The following is a 22826-nucleotide window of genomic DNA, read 5'->3' as shown; positions in this document are numbered from 1 at the left end:
AAAATAATGTTTGACTGGATCTTGAAGGAAAGGTGAATTTTAGCACCTGGATATGAGACACAGTAGCAGGGACATCATAGGAACAGATGATTAAATGAGCAATATCACCCATATGCATTTCATCTGCTAGACTCTTTAATACACAACGAATATGCATGCTTTCAACTCAAAGTCATTTTTTGGCTAATTTCTTGAAGGCTTGGATATTTGTATTGTATTTTGTTTGGTAGACAGGGAAATTCTAAAATGTTTTAAGGTGGGAAGTGACCTCCTGTAGGATAATGCATCATAAAAATTGCAGAGTGGATTATCAAGAAACAAGATGCAGAAAAACCTAATGGAAGGCAATTACTCCTTAAAGTTCAGTCTCTGATGCCTCCTGATATGGCCACTAGTACCAATAACCCTGTCAATCTTGTATATCGTATTCTACAGAGTGTTACATGCCTTTGGGAGAATTTGATATATCTTCTCATCCTCTCTAAACAAATACATGCAACTCTTGAGAATGTGTCTACAGGTGCCCCTTCCATACCCCTGACTCACACAGCTCTAGATAAAAGTGGATGATAACTTTCTTTTATCAAGAGGATTTTCCTAGTAAATAATGCATATAGTACACATAAAATTATAGACATGAATCCTAGAGAACACAAGATATTCTTTAAAATTCTCTCATAGTGCAATAAGGGCTATTATGAAAAATATTACTGGAAAGAAATAGACAAACTACACAAGAGAAGCCAAGAGAAGCAAATACATGTTTATACAGTTTCTTCTGTGTTTTGCATGATTCTGCCATGGAGAATACTAAATTTTAAGACCTAGTCAGTCCTCGGGTAATTGATGAATGGAGAAGAGATCCAGTTATAGAAAACAACTATGCATCGTGCATCATTATCAAATGTTATAATTGATTGTATAGAAGCGTAGAGGGGTAAAATATATCTGTGAGGCATCTGAGGAGTGGTATAGAATAGAGGTAAAGGAGCAGCATCCCAAAGTAGTGGAAAGGAACATGGAAAACATTTTAGGTTTGAGGAAAACATGGAGGAAAAAAGCATTTCTACAGAAAAAGGAGGAAAATCATTGCATCCAAGAAAGTTATTACCCAACGTACACAAAAAAATTCGATAAAAAACTTCATCAGGACAAAATATGATATGATGCTGATTTTGTAGAATAGTATCCACAGTCCAAGGTTGTTTTTGGAGAGAAGTTCTGGTTGCTTTGCACTCATATTGGCTATACCTTTAGAAAAACAGCTCCAGGTATGGCCAACAGGAAGAAAACCATAGATTCCTTTTATAATCAACACACTGCCAAAAAACACATCAGGTGTTATTTGTTATATAACTCTTTTCTCATTTAGATGATTAAGTAACATGTAAGAGAGAGGAGCAGATGACATTGCTTCCTCTCATACCAAAATGTCTATTTAGTGGTTGTAGCTACTATAATCTTGGAATCACATAAATGGAACAAATCTTGTTATATCTTGGAGACTTGAGAGATTTTATTGATGTTAATAAGCTTAAGGCCTTATAAAAGCCATGCTATAAATTTCTTCCTGCTTAGCTCAACTGGATATTCTTGTGTAAGAAAGAATTTGGCTAGCCCTGTCCGTAGTTCCTGGGAGGTGGCATCCAGATCCTTGGAATTTCCTGAGTGACAGGAAATTATTAGAAGCTAGAGTATGAATGTAACTATGTGACTAATGATTCAATCAAGCATGCCTCTGTAATCAAACTCCAATCAAAACTGAACACTGAAGCTTGGGTGAGCTTCCCTACTTAGCAATCCTCTGCATATGGTCACACATCAATATGCCAGGATGGTTACATATCCCCACTACACAGAGATAGGACAATGGAAGCGTTTACATTTGGAAACCTCCCAGACCTCTTCTTTTGGCTGGTTCTAATTGATATCCTTTTGCTATAGTAAAACTGTAATCATAAGCATAGTGTTTTTATGTCTCGTATAAGTTATCTTAGTGAATTAACAAACCAGAGAGGGTAGTGGAAACTCCCAAATTTGGGGCTAGTTGGTTTGAAGCAAGGAGAGTCCTAGGAACCCCCATCTGGTAGTTGATGTCTGAAGTGAGGGCAGTCCTCCTGTGAAGGACTATGAAGTTTGGCCTGACTCTGGTGGTTTTTGCCAAAAGTCATTGCAAGTATTTTTAAAACAAAATTTATAAAAGATACTCACTTTTATCAACTAAAATTTTTAATTCCTTCCTTTTTCTCATCTTGCATCATTACAAAAAAGGATATTATCAATCTATCAATCAGCCACTAATTTTTTTTAATTTTCAATGTTTATTGTTTATTTTTTTGAGAGAGAGAAAGAGAAAGAGAGAGAGAGAGAGAGAGAGAGAGAGAGAGAGAGAGAGAGAGAAAGTGGTGGAGGGACTGAGTGAGAAGGAGACACAGAATCCAAAACAGGCTCCAGGCTCTGAACTGTCAGCACAAAGCCTGATTTGGGTCTCGAGCCCATGAACCCTGAAATCATGACCTGAGACAAAGTCAGACACAACCGACTAAGCCACACAGGCACCCCTGCCACTAATTCTTAGTACATGAGTATTTCTTGATTTCTTTCTTGTGGCTTATATAGAGTATCTTGAACAAATAAAATTACATTGAACAAATTTATTTTTAAGTGAAAGGCAAGCATCATGCATTTTAAGACAGAGAACTCACTATTAGTACATAGCTCTGCTTAATAATTAAAGAAATAAAATAATAAAGACTCCAATATTAGCTCATCTTGCATAATTTTGAGGAAAACACATCAACCATATCAGCTTTGACTCAGATACCACATTTTATTCAGAGAATCTAGAAAATGGTCCCAAGTCTAATTAAAACCACAGAATCAATATAAGCATTTAAGAACTCTATCTCCAAAGCTGAATCCAAAGGCTAGAGTTAAGTTCAATAAGTTAACTGACTTGTATTTCAGCTGTGATTCTCAGTATTAAAATAGTGTTGAATACACTGTAACCCGCAATCATGCTTCCTCCTTCCATCCACCTTCACACTCCAGTGACCAGAATGCCTTGACAATTTGCAAATTGATAGACACTTTCTTAGACTGTTGTTATTTTCTGATGACACAAAAGTGCTTCCCTGGCCAAAAATAGAATTAAACAAACTACACGAGCAACCTAAAGACATGCAATTCAACGTTTCTGTGTAAAATAATACAGATCAATTCAATCTTTTTTTTCTATAAATGTTATGAAATTAAAACTGCTAAGAAAAAAGTAATTGGAACACTAAGAACTTAAACTGTGCATAATTTAATTGAACTCTTTTAGAAATTATTGAGCAGAAGTTCAAGAAATGAGTCATTTAAAATATGCACTGAAAACAATGCAAAACAGTAAAATGGCATTAGGTCCAGCTGAGGTAGAGTTATTCAGAACATCTTGTGAAATCTTACTCATCACTTTCAGATTAAATTTAGATTTGAAAAACACTTAAAGAACAAGCTATATTTAGAGATATAGTAATAGCCACAAAACCTGGAAGTAAATAAGCTTATTTAGCATTTATGTATATAGGAAGTAAAAGGTATTTTATTACAAGTAGAGGAAAGTTTGCTAGTCTAAAAAGAACTAGACTTTTAAGTCAGTAAAATAAGAAGAGAAAAACCTTGCAAAATTTAATGTCCACTAAGTGATTTGAGAATCAGCTTTCTCTTGCCAAATATAATCGTATTACTTTAGTTAGAGGTCTGCGGCATTTTTAAATATAATGAAAGGTGAATATTGAGATAACCATTAAAAATAGGAAGATATATTTTGACTTTGGAAGACAAGCAAAACTTTGCATACATTTTATAATCTACCTTTCAACTAATTTCTTGCCTCCCTCCCACATAAATCCTAGTCCTCAGGAAGACAATCCCCTTAAATATGCCCTGTGTTGTCAAGCTTCATGCTCTTGCTAATCGAGTGGTCTCACCTCAATGAAGTTCAATTCCTTCTTGGAACTTGATAAAGGATGTCTTAGAGTTGGATAGGGGGCTGAACCTAAATGAAGGGATCCCTGTGGCTGAGTTCCACTCTCATTATTACAGTCTTGCCTACAGAAGCTCAAACTATCACCAGACAACTCTGTCTACAGCTAATGGATCCAGGAAAGTAAGGGCACAGCAGTAGGAAATGGTGATACAATCTTTAGAATAGAAGGAGAATTTAAAAGTATAAACTTAGGAAGATATCAGACATGATTTAAAGTTATCACACACAAAAATGTTTATGGTAATTATGCTCATTGAAATGTGAGCCATTTCTGCTATCCTAAGAAGAATAAAGTGCTTGAAGTCTGAGTCATTTCAACATTTACCAATTTTAGTTTCTAATTGTACAAGGAAATATAAAATGACTTCATACATTTTTATTCATGTGTTAAAAATCTTATTTAATTCAATTTAATAGGGAAAATAGGTAGATGAAACAATCAGTTCAAAGGAGAAGTCAGGAAGCACAGGTTTGTATGTAGTATAGACGGTTGAAATTACGTATAGATAGACATAAAAGTGGATTTCTTCATGCAAGAAGGAAAAGTAAATTCAATGTCCCTCAAATAATTGATTTGCATGTCCAGAGATGAGAATTATTTTGCTCTGCTGTAAGTTTCCTGCACCATAAAGATTTATAAAATAGCCCACCAGTATAGAAAGGATAGAGTCACCTATAAGAGTATGTTCTAAACAATGCAGTTTTCCAATAAAGATATCTAGTGTTTTAGTGGGTCTTTTTTTTTTTTTGCTTATTTCAATTTTCATTGCAATGTCCCTTTTGTAATTAAAAATATTTCAGTGGAAGATTAATTATGATCACAAACTAAAGCTAGTTTCATTAGATTTGGCCTCATTATTTACATAGGTGCAGCCAGAATGTTTATATACTAGGTGTGTCTTCTTAAACTTGCTTTGCTAGAGGTTTTTAATAAGGAAACAGACTGGACTTAGAAAAGATCCCCTTATTTACTCTCTTCATTCTAAGAAGACAAATCCAAAAAACTCTATCTACCATATTTTCACCTGTGATACCTATAAATTTAGGAGCATTCTTTTCTTTTCAGAGTCCCTAAAATACTCAGGTATCTTGCCAGGTAGAATGTGACCTTTATCAACACTTATAAAGCTAGGACTTTGCAAGCCATGCTAGTTTTTCTGAGAGGGATTTATGAGTATATAAGTATTGGCTCCAAATGGAAGACCTTAGTCCCTTAGTTTTTCCTGATTAAATGGGCACCATTCTCAAATGTGATATTACAGTTAAAGCCTTGGTTGCATAACCTACTTTTTGCATTATATTCTGATCAAAAGGACAAACTCTTATTGAATCTATGCAAATAAATATATTGCATATAAAGGGACCCAAGGAGAGTCTCTGATTTGGGAAACGGGTGGTCAGTTAGAATAAGGTATCATTTAGAGATGTTTCATTTCATTTAAAAAACTGAGTCTACTAAGTGGTGATGATTTCCTGATAGCTCAGGAAGCATGAGGAACATGCTTGGAAACACATTTGGAAAATAAAACATTAAAGTAACATCAACAATGTACCAAACAAGTTAATATAATCATCCTTTATTAGTCCAATCAATGAAGTTGTCTGCTTCTTGAATAAAAACTTCTGGGAAATCCTTCATGTTTTCACTGGAACAGTTTGAAGATTTTCTAAATGATACCATCAGTGTGGCCTATCCTAAGAGTTATTCTCTGAAGTGTCAATATCTTGAAATATCGGGTACAGTCCTTTTTCACAGGGCCCTATTTGTCCTGTGGAAGACAGTCTTCTTTGTTAAAGACAAATTCTGGCTTATAGCTGATCGCAGAATTTTTATGGAAGCATGAGAGGAGAGCAAATCCTATCTGTAGGTGACAGAGGTTTAAGATGTTGTGATGAATTTATCTGTACTTATTTCCAAATGTAAAAGTTCTGATGAGAGTGATGACAAGACTAGTGTTACTGACAAAAAGATGTGACAGTGTCTATGGCATATGAAATAGGCTGAAGCCATTTCAGAAAACATTTCAGAAAAGAAATATCTAATTATATTTCAAAGAACACAGAGAGTACTTAATCTCATTTCAAAGAACACAGAGAGTATGTAATCTGATTTATGAAAATGGAATAACATAATTTTTAGAGAGGAAAAGTTGATGTATAGCATGCAATAATCCTGAGACATTACATAAACATCTATAAGTTATACCAAATTACATTATAAGTACACACCAAGAATATAATTAGAATATTAAGGAAAGAGAGTCAATAACACAGAATTAAGGCCTAGATATTTATATTTTTATAAAACTCCATGGTTAAGTGTAACGTGCATTCTATAATTGAAAACCACTAGCATAGAAGATGCTAGAATCAAATTTTAAAAGTAAGGCTAGTAAACATTTTGACTAACTGAAATTTTGACTTACAATACTATGCCATGGTTGCCTATTATTAGCACCAGCTCTGAAAAATATGGGAAAATTTTATTTTTATAATTTTTAAAGTTTATTTAGAGAGAAAGAGAGACAGAGAGAGAGAGACAGAGAGAGAGAGAGAGAGACAGAGAGAGAGAGAGAGAGAGAATGAGCAGGGGAGGGGAAGACAGTGGGAGAGAGAGAGAATGCTAAGCAGGCTCCACACTGCCCGTATAGAGCCTGATGTAGGGCTTGAACTCAAAAACCATGAGATCATGGACTGAGCCAAAATCAAGAGTCAGACACTTAACAGACTGAGCCATCCAGGCACACCAAATACAGAAAAATTTTATTGAGAGTTCATGGTAACTATATCAGTGTTTTCTCTGAGTTTAGAAGATATAAGAAGGGAGGACATTGACAAATCTCTAGGGACTCTTATAAAGCATACCAGTTTAAATTGCTATCAATAACATTTTCCCTATACATACGGCTCTAACCTAAGGAAAGTTAAATACATCTTCTGATCATCTTTTCCATTCAAGTTCATCAGTAGTAACATATCAAATAACTGTATTTCTAGCATCCCTCTCTTTATAGTGTGAAAGAGAAAAGCTCTGTGATTTTTTTCCAGGGGACCATGGACATTATCTCAAAATTGATCTTTGGTACAAAAAAATTATTTCTTTTTTATTTCATTTCATTTCATTTCATTTCATTTCATTTCATTTCATTATTTAATTTCATTTCCTGTCCTTTGTTCTATTGTCAGGATCTAATCTGGAAAAGCAAAAAAAAAAAATTATCAGAGGAGATTTGGATACTTGATTAAAATAGAACCATGAGTATTTGAGACACAATACATGCTTACTTATTTTATTAATGTGATCATAAATATTTGATAGTTAACATACAAAGTAACATATTCATAAAAAATTAGCTCTTTCTTGACTGAGATATTGTTGTTTCTTTTTTTTTTTAACTTTTTTTTTTCAACGTTTATTTATTTTTGGGACAGAGAGAGACAGAGCATGAACGGGAAGGGGCAGAGAGAGAGGGAGACACAGAATCGGAAACAGGCTCCAGGCTCTGAGCCATCAGCCCAGAGCCCGACGCGGGGCTCGAACTCAGGGACCGCGAGATCGTGACCTGGCTGAAGTCAGACACTTAACCGACTGCGCCACCCAGGCGCCCCAGAGATAGTGTTGTTTCTTTAAACGATTCAAGGTCATTAAGTGAATGCAAAGAATAGGCAATTACTATGGTAAAACACAGAATCTAGGCAGATCACACAGAAAAAACGATTATTCACTGATATTGAAAAGGTAATAAGCAACAAATCATGGAAACAGCCCACTAAGATTTTAATACATTCCATGACTTTTTAGACTTGAATATTATAAATAAGTAAATAAAATTCATTTTCAAATGCAAATAAAAAATAAAATTGATATTTTTTGCTTTGTTCTTTATGATAGTCATTCCTACTGAAGACTTACTTTATTTTTTTTAATTTTTTTAAATGTTTTATTTATTTTTGAGACAGAGAGAGACAGAGCATGAACAGGGGAGAGTCAGAGAGAGAGGGAGACACAGAATCTGAAGCAGGCTCCAGGCTCTGAGCTGTCAGCACAGAGCCCGATGCCAGGCTCGAACTCACAGACGGTGAGATCATGACCTGAGTGGAAGTCGGACGCTTAACCGACTGATCCACCCAGGCGCCCCTGAAGACTTACTTTAAAATACATCTCAGAGGCCTGTGAATTTATACTGATTCCATAATACCAAAGATTATTAATATATGATGCATTTATTGCTGCTATATTCATGTAAACCAATCAAAATTTTTAACATTCTATTTCCGTTTCAACATATAAATAATGTTTGTTTTTCCCACAAAGACAAAAAACTGGGGGAAGATGTCAAAATTTTTGACAATATACAGGGATCTGGAGAAAAATGTGTACATGCACAGGCACACACACACACACACACACACACACACACACATCTTTTCTTTTTAAAGTAGAAAGTGAGCATATGCATACTTGTTTGTGTGTTTGTTTGTTTGTTTGTTTATTTATTTATTTATTTGTTTATTTATTTATTTATGTTTATTTCTATACCGCTATTGCTACCACGTTTAGACTCAAACACTTATATTGATTACAGCTTTTAACAATGTAATTCACTATCAGTGGGGTGGCTGACTTCCTCTGATTTGTCTGGGTTTTACTACTGAAAGTCCCACATCCAAGACAAGAATTCTCTCAGTCACAGGCAAATTGGGAGGACAGAAGAGGAACTGAAAACCATCTGTCATACACCACCAGCATGTTAGCAGACTCACAGAAATATTAACACAACTTTCTACACCTACAAACTTCTCAAAATGACAAAATGAACACGTTCATGAACATAACTCAAAGATCTAGCCTCTTTGTAGTATGCAAAAATAAGATGCAAAATCATGTAACTTAAGAACTAGGCTTGGTAATCAATGTTCCCATATTCTTTATTACTTAAAAATATTCTCAATATCCAATGATTATCTATTAACTGAAGATCAGTCCAACATTTCAAGTTATCTAAAGATGAAAATTGTCTTCAAGCTGACCTATTACAAAATATAATTATTGCTGATACTGAAAAAAAAAAACCTGTCAAAATGTTTAATCAATTTAGTTAAAAATCAATATGCTTTTTTGTCATATTAAAAATTAATAGGATGAATGTTACCTTATGTGACCACTAAACTTGTATGTGTTTAAGAAAAGCATACCCGAATAGATTTGTATTACACCTGATAAATCAGAGGAGGTATAGCTGGGGTTTTTTAGCTGTTTCTGTTAAACTAAAATTAAATTAGCCTTGTTTGCCAAAGTTTAATCTAATTTATGTGAACCTAGATTCATAATTTATTTCTAAATTAGTACTTATAAAAGTTAAAGTATATTTAAAGCACACTTATGTTTTAGAAATTAAATTTCCTTATATTTCTGGGAATTTTAGGATTATTTAATTTACATAAACAATTATTTTCCTAAGTCATTCCAAACAAACTCTTTTTAATTTAATAAACTTTGTCATCTATGTTATTAATAACCTCTGGAAGAACAAAAACATTACACATTCAATTAATTAAAGATAAATGCCTTTCTGAATTACTGACACACAGACTAACAAACACAGAGAGGTTTTAGAGCTTCAATTCCATAATTTCCATCATGGGTCAAATGTGAATAAAAATATTTCTTTTACCAGATATCAAAGAGCTCACCTCCAGCCCAGTGGCCATAGGATTCTCAATTGATTTAAATTTAAATGGATAAATAAACAAACAAAAAAGACTAACAGCAGACATTTCATTGCCTTTCATCCAACGGAGAATAGATGTCTATGAATCTTTATTACATTTAACAAATACTCAGAGTATGAAATCAGATTCCAATCATTGCTGCCACCAATGTGAATAACTTAAAAAATTAATTAACAGAAACAAAACCCCAAACTAAAGCAAAATCAAAGCACATTATAGAAAGGAAAATTTTTAATTAGAAAACAAACAAACAAACAAAAACAGGTTCTATTACCACTTCGGATTCACCATGTGGCCAAGAAGTGACAGAACTTGTCTTCAACTGCTCACATGCAGTGAGTCTGCCCATGTCTCATGGTTGAATTCTTTCAGTATCTTGGTGGAAGACCTCCCAAATAGGTAATAGATATATTTTCTAGTTTTATGAAAATATAATCAATATACAACATTGTATAAATGTAAGGCATACACCATAATGATTTGACATGTGTATATATGGTGAAATGATTACCACAATAAGTTTACTAACATACATTACCTCACATTTAAAAGTAAAATATGGGGGCGCCTGGGTGGCTCAGTCGGTTAAGCGACCGACTTCAGCTCAGGTCATGATCTGAGCTCCATGAGTTGGAGCCCCGCGCCAGGCCTGTGCTGACAGCCCAGAGCCTGAAGCCTGCTTTGGATTCCAGGTCTCCCTCTCTCCTTGCCCCTCCACCCCCAAAAATAAATAAAGATTAAAAAAAATTTTTAAGTAAAATACGATTCTTATACAGATAAAACGTGAACACCTGTAAAATATTTAACTTCTTATTAAGGAGAAAACTTGGCAGATATCACAACCAATGCCACAATATTTGAGTTTAAATGTGTTGTATATTAAAATATATCACATAATGTGCTTATAATGATATTTTGTAGTTAACGACATTTATAAATTACTGTTTCTCTATTTTTCAAATTTAAATTTAATTCAGTTTTATATTTTACTCCCGAAGAGATGTTTGATCTTGTTGTATGTATCTTTCAGTTTGGGACAATTTTATCTATGTCCTATATTCTTTTATTATCAGTGACTTCAATATTCCTGTTAGTGACCCACTTGAAGTTGAATTTAAAGTTATCAAACTCTTATCAACAAAACTAAAAGGCGACCGACGGAATGGGAAAAGATATTTGCAAATGACATATCAGATAAAGGGCTAGTATTCAAAATCTATAAAGAACTCACCAAACTCCATACCCGAAAAACAATCCAGTGAAGAAATGGACAAAAGGCATGAATAGACAATTATCTAAAGAAGATATCCAGATGGCCAACAGACACATGAAAAGATGTTCAATATCACTCCTTATCAGGGAAATACAAACCAAAACCACACTGAGATAGCACCTCACACCAGTCAGAGCAGCTAAAATGAACAAATCAGGAGACTATAGATGCTGGCAAGGATGTGGATAAAGGGGAATCTTCTTGCACTGTTGGTGGGAATGCAAACTGGTGCAGCCAGTCTGGAAAACAGTGTGGAGGTTCCTCAAAAAATTAAAAATAGATCTACCCTATGACCCAGTAATAGCACTGCTAGGAATTTACCCAAGGGATACAGGAATGCTGATGCATAGGGACACTTGTACCCCAAGGTTTATAGCAACACTTTCAACAATAGCCAAATTATGGAAAGAGCCTAAATGTCCATCAACTGACGAATGGATAAAGAAGATGTGGTTTATATATATAATGGACTACTACTTGACAATGAGAAAGAATGAAACCTGGCCATTTGTAGCAATGTGGATGGAACTGGAGGGTATTATGCTAAGTGAAATAAGTCAGACAGAGAAAGAGACAGATACCATATGTTTTCACTCATATGTGGATCCTGAGAAACACAACAGAAGACCATGGGGGGAGGGGAAGGGGAAAAAAGTTACAGAGAGGGAGGGAGGCAAACCATAAGAGGCTCTTAAATACTGAGAACAAGCTGAGGTTTGATGAGGGGTGGGAGAGATGGGAAAGTGGGTGATTGGCATTGAGGAGGGCACCTGTTGGGATGAGCATCGGATGTTGTATGGAAACCAATTTGACAACACATTATATTTAATATAAATAATGTTATCAAACTCTTTAATCCAGAAGACATTTATTTCCATTCCTCCTTGGGTACTTGTAAGTATGAACAAAACCTGGACCTGGCCATTCAGCAGAACTGCTGAATTGACAAGATTTCACATTTTAGTTTTCTCACATTGGACCTAATCTTCCTACTCTATATGATGATTGAAACTCATAGAATGAAATCTGGTACATATTTCCAAATTCAGCCTAGTTAACTGAGATACTTCTGCATACAACCTCATATATTCCTTTGCCCATGTGGGTTAAAATCAAACCTGGAAGGTGACTTTTTTTCTCTTAGAACCATGCCACTAATCTCAGTTCTATCATTGCCAGTAATGGTCGTAGAGCCACACAAAGATAGACTACAAGGAAAGACAGCAAGGAGAAGAGAATATTTTTTAAAGAATACCCATATCTAACTTGGCTTAAGACTATTTGACTTGAACACTAGATACTGGAAAACTGCCAAAGGATGAATTAATGGAGTCACTTACTGTCTCAGTTCCTGGAAAGCATATCACAGAATCCACTGCACCTTTACTAATGGCTATAGTTATCTACCTGTTATTATTTCTCAATTTCACCTTGTTTAACCCAATAAATAGAAAACAAGTTGGAAACATTGAAATATTATTCATTTCAACACACATTTGTTAATAGATATTTCTATGTAAACACATTTTATTAAAACATTTTATCATATATTTACAAAATATAGCCCCTTTTGCTTATGAAAAATGCCCACCATAAAAGTAAATTGGAAAAGCCAATCTTGCTGTCCAACCAACCTCATTTAGTTAGGAAAACTCCAATTTAAGTAGGTATACTAATTTTTAACTTAAATAGGTACACTAATTTTTTTAAGAAATTTTATAAAATGCATTGAAAACAAAAGTGTTTTATGACATATTGTTGAAAGCATTCAAGCCATGATGAATATGTTTTAACAATTAAATTGAGCTGTATAATTTGTCATCTAAATCCGAACAATTATTTCATTATTTTGTGAAAAATATTAAAAATAATAAAACAAAATTGAAAGCAGAAATGAAGCTGAAAGATAAATGCAAAATTACTGTATTGGATAAATATAATGAAAATACATTAGTTCTTCTTTTTTAAGTTTTAATTTAAAATCCCAGTTAGAGGGCGCCTGGGTGGTTCAGTTGGTTAAATGTCCAATTTTGGCTCACATCATGATCTCAGGGGTTCTAAGTTTGAGCCCCGTGTCGGGCTCTGTGCTGACAGCTTGATGCCTGGAGCCTACTTCAGTTTCAGTGTCTCCCTCTCTCTGCTCACAGTCTGTTTCTCTCTTTCTCTCTCAAAAATAAATAAACATTAAAAAAAATTAAATCCCAGTTAGGTAACATACAACGTAGCATTAGTTTCAGGTGTACAATTTAGTGATTCAACACTACCATGTAACACCCAGTGATCATCACAGCAAGTGCCCTCCTTAATCCCAATCAATTATTTAACATAACCCCCCCCCCACCTCCCACTGTAGTAGCCATCAGCTTGTTCTTTATAGTTACGTGTACGTCTCTTGGTTTACCTCTCTCTCTTTTTTCCCCTATGCTCCTTTGTTTATTTCTTAAATTCTACATATGAGTGAAATCATATGGTATGTGTCTTTCTTTGACTGAATTATTTTGCTTAGCAAAATACTGCCTGTTTCCATCCATGTGATTGCAAATGGCAAGATTCATTCTTTAAAAAAATTTTTTTTCAATGTTTATTTATTTTTGAGAGAGAGAGACAGAGCATGAGAGAGGGAGGGGCAGAGAGACAGGGAGACACAGAATCCAAAGCAGGCTCCGGGCTCCAAGCTGTCAGCACAGAGCCTGATGTGGGGCTCGAACCCACAAACCAAGATCATGAGCTGATCTGAATTTGGACGCTTAACCAACTGAGCCACCCAGGGACACCAAGATTCATTCTTTTTATGGCAAAGAAATATTCCATTACACATATATGCGTATAATATTAAATATTTATATTAAATATTAAATATAAATTAAAATTAAATATAAAATAGAATATATTCCATTATATTTATATATATATATACACATGTATATTCCATTATATATATGTGTGTGTATATATTCCAAAATATTCCATTATATATATGTATATGTATATATGTGTGTGTATAAATAAAATGGAATATATATATTTCATATATACATTTCATATATACATATATATATATATATATATATATATATATGATATATGTTCCAGATGCAGTAGCTGGATCGTAGGGTAGTTCCATTTTAAGCTTTTGAGGAACCTCCATAGTATTTTCCAGAGTAGCTGCACCAGTCTGCAATCCCAGCTACAGTGCAGGAGGGTTCCCCTTTCTCCACATTCTCACCAACTCCTGTTTTTTCCTGTGTTGTTAATTTTAGCCATTCTGACAGTTATGAGGTGATATCTCATTGTGGTTTTGATTTGTATATCCCTGATGATGAGTGAAGTTGAGCAGGTTTTCATGTGTCTGTTAGCCATCTGTAGGTCTACTTTTCAGAAAATGTCTATTCATGTCTTCTACCCAGTTTTAATTGAATTAGTTGTTTTTTGGGTGTTGAGTTTTATAAGTTCTATATATATTTTGGATACTTACCCTTTATGAGATATGTTATTTGCAAATATCTTCTCCCATTTCAAAGGTTGCCTTTTAGTTTGCTTGTCTTTCCCTTTGGTGTGCAGAAGTTTTTATTTTGATGTAGTCTCAATAGTCTAGTTTTGCTTTTGTTTCACTTGCCTCCAGAGATGTGTCTAGTAAGAACTTGTTATGGCCAATGTCAAAGAGGTTACTACCTGTGTTCTCCTCTAGGATTTTAATGGGTTCATGTTTCACATTTAGGTATTTAATCCATTTGAATTTCTTTTGGGTATGATGTAAGAAAGTGGTCCAGTTTCATTCTTTTGCATGTTGCTGTCTGTACGGTTGAAGAGACTGTCTTTTTCCTATTGGATATTCTCTCCTGCCTTGTCAAAGATTAGTTGGCTATATAGTTGAGGGTTCATTTATGGGTTTTCTGTCCTGTTATATTGATCTATGTATCTGTTTTTGTGCCAGTACCATACTGCTTTGATCACTACTCCTTTGTAATATAACTTAAAGTCAAGAATTGTGATACCTCCAGCTTTACTTTTCTTTTCAGGGTTGCTTTGGCTCTTTGGGTTTGTGTGTGTGTGTGTGTGTGTGGTTCCATACAAATTTTAGAATTTTTTGCTCTAGCTGAACTCTGTGAAAAAGGCTGGTGGCATTTGATAGGGATTGCATTCAATATGTAGACTGCTTTGGGTAATATGGACATTTTAACAATATTTATTTTTCCAATCCATGAGCATGGAATGTCTTTCCATTTATTTGGGTCTGCTTCAATGTCTTTCATCAGTATTTTATAGTTTTTGGAGTATAGGTCTTTCACCTCTTGGGTGATATTTATTCCTAGGTGTCTTATTGTTTTTGATGTAACTGTAAATGGGATTGATTACTTAATTTCTCTTTCTACTGCCTCATTATTGGTGTATAGAAATGTAACATATTTGTGTATGTTGATTTTATATCCTGTGAATTCACTGAATTCATGTATCAGTTCTAGCAGTTTTTGGTGGAATCTTCCAGGTTTTCTATATCGATTATCACATGTCGTCTACAAATAGTGAAAGTTGACCTCTTCCTTGCTGATTTGTATTCCTTTTATCTCTTTTTGTTCTCTGGTTGCTGTGGCTAGGACTTTTGCATTAGTCCTTTTTATGAGGTTGAAAGTCATATGTAAATTGCTATAATTTCTGTTACATTCAAGTAGCAGTGTTAAAAAAAAGATAGTTTAAATCTAATTAAATGTGCCATACACTTTCCAAAAAGAGAGCATGCCTTGAAATTAAATAATTATAGTTAGCATTTTCAAAGACTGACCTTAAAATATAATTTCCTCTTGTTCTAGTGTTACTCAAAATTACAAACTATGCCAGGATGAAAATCACACTTATTACATGGGGCGTTACTTTTTCTTTGACACATCTGGCATTTATGTATGTATGTATGTATGTATGTATTTTACTTAATTCTATTTCATAAAGAAAGGGACTATATTTGTTATATATATAACTTATAGTGGAATTTATTTGCTTTCAATAGAGACCACAGGGACTGCCAGAAAGGGAAGGTTTGTTTTCTTTCTCTTTTGTTTTGTTTGTTTGTTTAGTCATGAGATGTTAAAGAACATCTCACAGAGAAGAGCAAGAGATTAAATTATAAAAATCAATGTGAAAAGTAATTGGTCTATAATTTAGGACATCTGAAACCCTAAATGGTAATTAATAGCATTTTCTGAAACACATCAGATTATCACATCTTCACTGTACAGTTTTAAAAATCTTGTTAAAATCTCTTCAATAAAGGTCTTGTACCTTGCTTGCTTATTCATTGCAACTAATTTTTTAAAGTAATGAATTTCTGCCCACCCTATGTAAATGACTAAACTGATGGACCAGTTATCCCACGATTATTATGAGATTGCAGATGTAATCGTGTAATTTTCTTCCAAAGTAGGAAATAATCTTTGCCACATCATGGGAATCTTTAAAAAGAACATTTGAAAACACTATGCTATATATTTTTCTTTTACTTCTCCAAATGCAAAAGTGAATGAAGAAAATACTTACAGGAGTTTAGATGTTTATATCACCTATGAAAGTGAACTCAAATTTCTATTACAGTAGGGATTAATTTCTTTGACAACTTCTGGGTTTTGTGACTTTCCAGACACTGGCCGGAAATGATGCTGATTGAAACGACCTCATGCCGATATCAGTACAAGCTCACCATCAGTAGTGCCACTAACATTTCTCTGTCTTTGAATCACTGACTTCTTCTTTGGGCTTTCATACCTGAAGCCTGTTTTTTTTTTATGTTTTTATTTATTTTTGAGACAGAGACAGACAGAGCATGAGCAGGGGAGGAGCAGAGAGAGAGGGAGAAACGGCATCCAAAGCAGGCTCCAGGCTCTGAGCTGTCAGCACAGAGCCCCATGTGGGGCTTGAACTCACGGACTGTGAGATCATGCATGACCTGAGCTGAAGTCGGACGCTTAACCGACTGAGCCACCCAGGCGCCCCATAAAGCTTGCTTTTTTTAAGTTTATTTATTTATATTGGGGGGGGGGCATGGGCAGAGAAGGAGCAGAGAGAAAGAGAGAGAGAATCCCAAGCAGGATCCACGCTGTCAGCACAGAGACCAATGACACAGGGGCTCAAACTCACGAACTGTGATATTATGACGGAGGCAAAACCAAGAGTCAGACACTTAACTGACTGAGCCACCCAGGTGCCCCATATCTAAAGTCTTTTACCTTGGCTGTGATTATTTTACTTGTACTGTGATTATTGAAGTTAATAAAAGTACTATCTTTACCTTTATAGGTCATATTTACAAGCATTAATTTTCAAATTTAATATAACTATTTTAAATGAATTTAAATATAAAATTAATCATTATGCAGAAGGTGAGTTTTTAAATAAAAGAACATTAGTTAGCTAGATGAAGTAAACATGAGAGTATTCATTTTTTCCTTCACTCATCCACTCCTCCCTACCTTTATCTTACAAAGTTCTACTGTTTACCAAGGCTAGTGTATGAAAGATACAAAAGGAAAAAAAAGTAAAAATTGGTCTTGTGTTGAGAATAACAGCAGTCAGGCACAGCAATGCCAAATTCAAAATCTAGACTTCACTTACTTTTTTAAAAGTACATTCACAGCATCTACAATACTTACTATTGCATATTTCGGTATTTGGTTTTAGACCCACATTTCAAATGGCTTTTTACAGCAGGTATAATAAAATAATTGCAAAGACATCATATAGCTGAGTGAAAATGTTAGAAATGTAATAATGAAAGACAGCCCAAAGAATGATAGTTAGGCAAAATTGGAGGTAAATTTTTTTAGACAAAACTGTGCATTGAAATTACACACACACACACACACACACACACACACACACACACACACACATCCTGGTTCCCAGATCCCTCCCAAACATTTACCAGAATCACCTTCCAAATAAACTACTTGTAGCCAAATAAAGAAAGAAAGAAAGAATGAATGAATGAGCTAAACTCATTCTAACAAAAATCAGCCACCAGTTAACTTACTATTAACCAATGTTGTTGACTTTGGAAGATCAATAGTTTGTCAGAACCAACTCAGTAATCAATTGGTTAGTATGTGTACAAGAGCCCCCCCAAATCTCTAGTCTTCTCTGATCTTCCTATCTTTGTCCCTCATGGACTGAGTGGTATAATAAAGATCACAGGATTTTCTTTTAACATTTCCTGCGAATACATTGTGGAGAGAAAGACTGGAGTTTTGCTGTAGAATAGTGCTTGACCTAGTCAACCATATTATTCAAAGGAGCTCAGAAGTGGAAAGCTTTTATACTCATTTCCATGGTTCCTCCTCACTTATATGATATTGGGTTCAAAATCCAATATTTTAACTTATATGGTGTTTGTTGTTAGTCAATAATTTTAAAATAAGAATTTACTAAGAATACTAAGATCTACCCCCAACCCCAAGAGCACACTGTACACACCGTATGTTAGCCAATTTGACAATAAATTATATTTAAAAAAATAAACTGAAATTAAAAAAAAGAATACTAGGAGTATTGTTATTGCCAACCTTCATTACAAATAAATGCTAACTCTTTGGATTGGCTTGCTATATTTTCAAGTATTGAAAGTAAATAGTATTTTTATTCTAAAGAGATGTCTAGTTTTACAGTACTTTTGAGTAAAGTTATATATCAGGTGCCATGTGGTAGGTGGAATTCTAAGATGTCCAACAAGATTGCTGTGTGCAAGCCTGTGTACTTCCTTCCCCTTGAGCTTGGGAAAACCTGTGAACATGATGTGATGTCATTCCCATGATTAGATTACTAAATACTTGACTCAGAGTTATTCAAAAGGGATATTATGGGTGGGTCGGACCTAATCAGGAAAATTTTTGAAAAAGAGATGCCTTTACTGCTGCCCTTGAAGATGCAGCTTCCATGAGTTATACAGTTTCAAGGTAATGCATTCTTCCAAAAACATGTGAGCTTAGGTGTGCTCCAAGACTCAGATGACACCCCATGCCCTGTAGATACCTCAGTTTCAGCCTTGTGAGACCCTGAACAAGAAAAAAAAAAACCTACCTAAGCCTTATCCAGACTTCTGACCCACAGTACTGTGACATAATAATGGTCCTTGTAAGCCAGTGAGAATGTGGTAATTTGTTACACAACAAATACATATCTTAAAAAAAAAGAAGCTTAATGAGAAGATTTGGGTCCAAATCACTATTTATTGTAGTACTAAATATCAGATTTAGAGGAATTGTTTTCTTTTTGTAGGAAAGGGGTTATAGACTTTTGTAGCTTCTTCAGTATGAAAGGATGCCTGGAACATACAAAGAAAATTCACACATACACACATACACACGTGCACACACACACACACACACACACACACACACACACACATAAATACAGTCTCTCATAGACATTCACAAAAAAACTAAAACAAAATTATATTGGAACCCGTTCATTGTTTTCATGGTTTAACAAAGCTGGTACCATATTTACTTCAGATTTCTTTTCCATTTTAACTAGTATTCTACGCCAATTTGCAAAAACACTATAGCAATTTTAAAATATTGTTTTACTGCATATATTTATGAGATTTACCACTGTAGGAACTGGTAGCCACTCAGGAAATTGTTTTAATAAATAAATTTCTTTATTTATGTTATTTAAGGGAAGATAATTACCACAGTAAATATCTGAATATTTCCTTTATGTGAAATGAGATTATTATTCCTCACTGAATATATAAAATATCTTTCTCATAAGAGTGCTAAGATTTGAATATCCTAAACATAAACCTTCATTGTACTCACTATATTTCAATAAAAGTTATGGCCCTTATATATTTTGAGATCTTATGTGTCTCATCTACTTTTATGCCTGGTTCATATTAGGCACCCAATTATTGCTGGCTGATGTCTATTTGAGCCTGTATTTACTTACCTCTTTTTATTTAAATATCTTAATGAAACCCTCAAAATATATATAAATAAGATAAAGGGACGGGCCATTAATGGCCAGAACATTTTGAGGGATTTTGGAAGGTAAATACAAAGAGAAAATAGTAACCTTACAGTGGAGGAACATGGCAGTTACCACATTAGAAATGGCAATCAGCAAAACTAATACTACAAACAGGAAGATATAGACATAGTATGTATCTCTGATATAATGCATTGAAAAAGGCAAATTGTTTCTTCTTGTCAAAATGAATAGCCTCAGTCTAATCATGAGAGCACATCATACAAACACTAATTGAGGGAACTTCTGCCAAATGAATTGTCTAGACATGTTAGAAGTGTGAAGTTCATGAAGGACAAAGAAAGGTGAATCATAGATTACATATCAAAATATATTAAAGATATGACAATAAAAATGCAACTTGGGATCCTCCCCAAAGGGTATTTGTGGGAAACTAGCAAAATTCAAATAAACTCTATAGATTAGGTAAAAGTTTTGCAACAAAGTTAAAGGTCTTGGTTCCTGAAATTGTATTATTTCCATGTAAGATGTTAACATTAGGGAAAGCAAGTGAAAAGTACATAGGAGCTCCCTGTATTACTTTTAAAACTTTTCTAGAAGTCTAAACATACTTCAAAATAAAGAAAAAATAATGCAGGGGGCAACTTTCTGGAAATCAATATAGAACACAAAGAGTAGTCTAGATACATTGTGATTACATTTCTATTTCTAAGAACAAAGAAAGAATCTGTAAGTTTCTTGACTGAAAACCAAACGGAGCCAAGTAAGATATCTTAAAAATAGAAAAAGAACCAAATTAGCACTACTTCATAAACATGAATTCACTAGTTACTTTTTAAAGAGTTGTGAAGAGAAAAACATGTGTTTTTAAAAATATATACTTGCAGGCAACCTTTCTGCAATAAGTTTCTAACTGCTTTCATGATCTCATGCCATACAACCCAATTTCTTCTCTTCCACTATGTTATTTCTCAAATGCAATTTTGTTATCTTATTAAAGTCTTTCCATTTTACTATTGGCCAAAAGTCCAGTGTATCAAATCGTTGTTATATGGCTCATTCTGTGGACAAAGATCATGACTTGTGGCTGCCCAATGAATGAACACACTTTCTGTGTGCAGAGAATTTCGCTGTCCTCTCTTCATGATAGTGCTGAAAACAAACTGTCCAACCCTTGCTTTCTCTTTCATGTTCTTCCTCACCCTCCTTTGTTCTGTCATATGTGACCATTATCTGCTAATGAGATGGACTAACTGGAATTACACATCTGAAATAAATACACCAAAGAAACAAAGATACTCAGAATCTGTTCTGCTGTGGATGGTGATAGCCCCATCCCTGCTCCACAAGGCACAGTAGAAATAATTGTCAGAGAGCACAAGGCCCACTGTCAGGTGAGTTCGTGCTTGTGCTCAATGGCAGCAGCAGTGTCTTATCAGACAAATTCTGTCTCTGACTCTGCTGTGTCTGGACCTGATTGTTTAAGTCTCCCAAAAGTTTGGTACTTTTAAAAATACATAATATCTGTTACGAAAACATCCTTCTCTGCTTGCATTAGCCTGATTTTGCTTGTTGCTTGCAGCTAAGATTTCAGACTGTTTTAACTCTCCCCATTGTGCTTCTGAAAGATACTTCTTCAGAAGCATGTCAAAGATTTGAATTAGCAAAAGCATGTGCTCAAAATGTGATAAAAACTGTCATGACTTCGAAACAATGGCTCAGGTTTAAAGTGAATTACCCTATTTTCTCTATATAAAACTTACTTTTCCACATTTTATTTTAATATATTTGAAATACAATTAGCATGTGAATTAACTTTAGTATTTTTCAAAAAACCCTTTGTAATTACAATAATGGCAAAATAAAACTTTGATGGTATCTTATTGTAGCAGGGTTCTTGCACAGAGAGTAGTGAACTAAGGCTTTTCTTTCCAGGAAGCAACTTTATTCATGCTGGCGCCACTCAGTTGGGTTTGTACCCCAAGAACTGAGCCCCAAATGCCGCATGGCATAGTTTATTTAATATACATTTTACTTCTTTGTCTCCCATATATGGTAACATACAAAACATGCAGTCTGATTAACTGGTCTCATGTTACAAGGTCATGAGGGATGTCATGCACACACATAGCCAGGTTGTCTTGAGTTTGTTTTGTTGTTGTTGTTTTTCATTCCTTAGGGAGGGGACCTACCACATTACTAGCAGGGAAATTTTGTGTATCTGTAACAATCCTGACTTAATGTCTATATAGTTTCTGTGTTTTGTTTTGTTTATTGTACTCCATAGGGCTCTCATACTGTCGTCCCTTTCAGAATACCAAGTTTGTACAACTGCTTAGTCAATAATATACATTCATTTTTCTAACCTTGCTAACTGTAAACACTTAGCAAAAGGACCTTAATTAGTAGGCCAGAGGGAAAATAAAATAAAACAAGAAGTAAAAGAATGGATTTTTTAAACGTAATGTCTACAATTTGACACTAAATAAATTAAAAAAAACATTTTCAATATTTATTTTTTGAGAGAGACAGAGCATGAGTGGGGGAGGAACAGAAAGACAGGAAGACACAGAATCCGAACCAAGCTCCAGGCTCTGAGCTGTCAGCACAAAGCTCAATGTGAGGCTTGAATTCACAGACCGTGAGATCATGCCCTTAGCTAAAGTTGGACACTTAACCAACTGAGCCACCCAGGCACCCCGACACTGAATAAATTTTAATTGAATGGTTGTTGGGACTACTAAACCTGGTTTCTTTAGTTATTTAAACCAAAATCTATGACCAGGAAAATAGAGGGATAACTCTTTCCCTCCA

Source organism: Felis catus, chromosome F2, assembly GCF_018350175.1.
Source record: "Felis catus isolate Fca126 chromosome F2, F.catus_Fca126_mat1.0, whole genome shotgun sequence".
Lineage (NCBI taxonomy): Eukaryota > Metazoa > Chordata > Mammalia > Carnivora > Felidae > Felis > Felis catus.
This window is presented reverse-complemented; position numbering follows the sequence as displayed.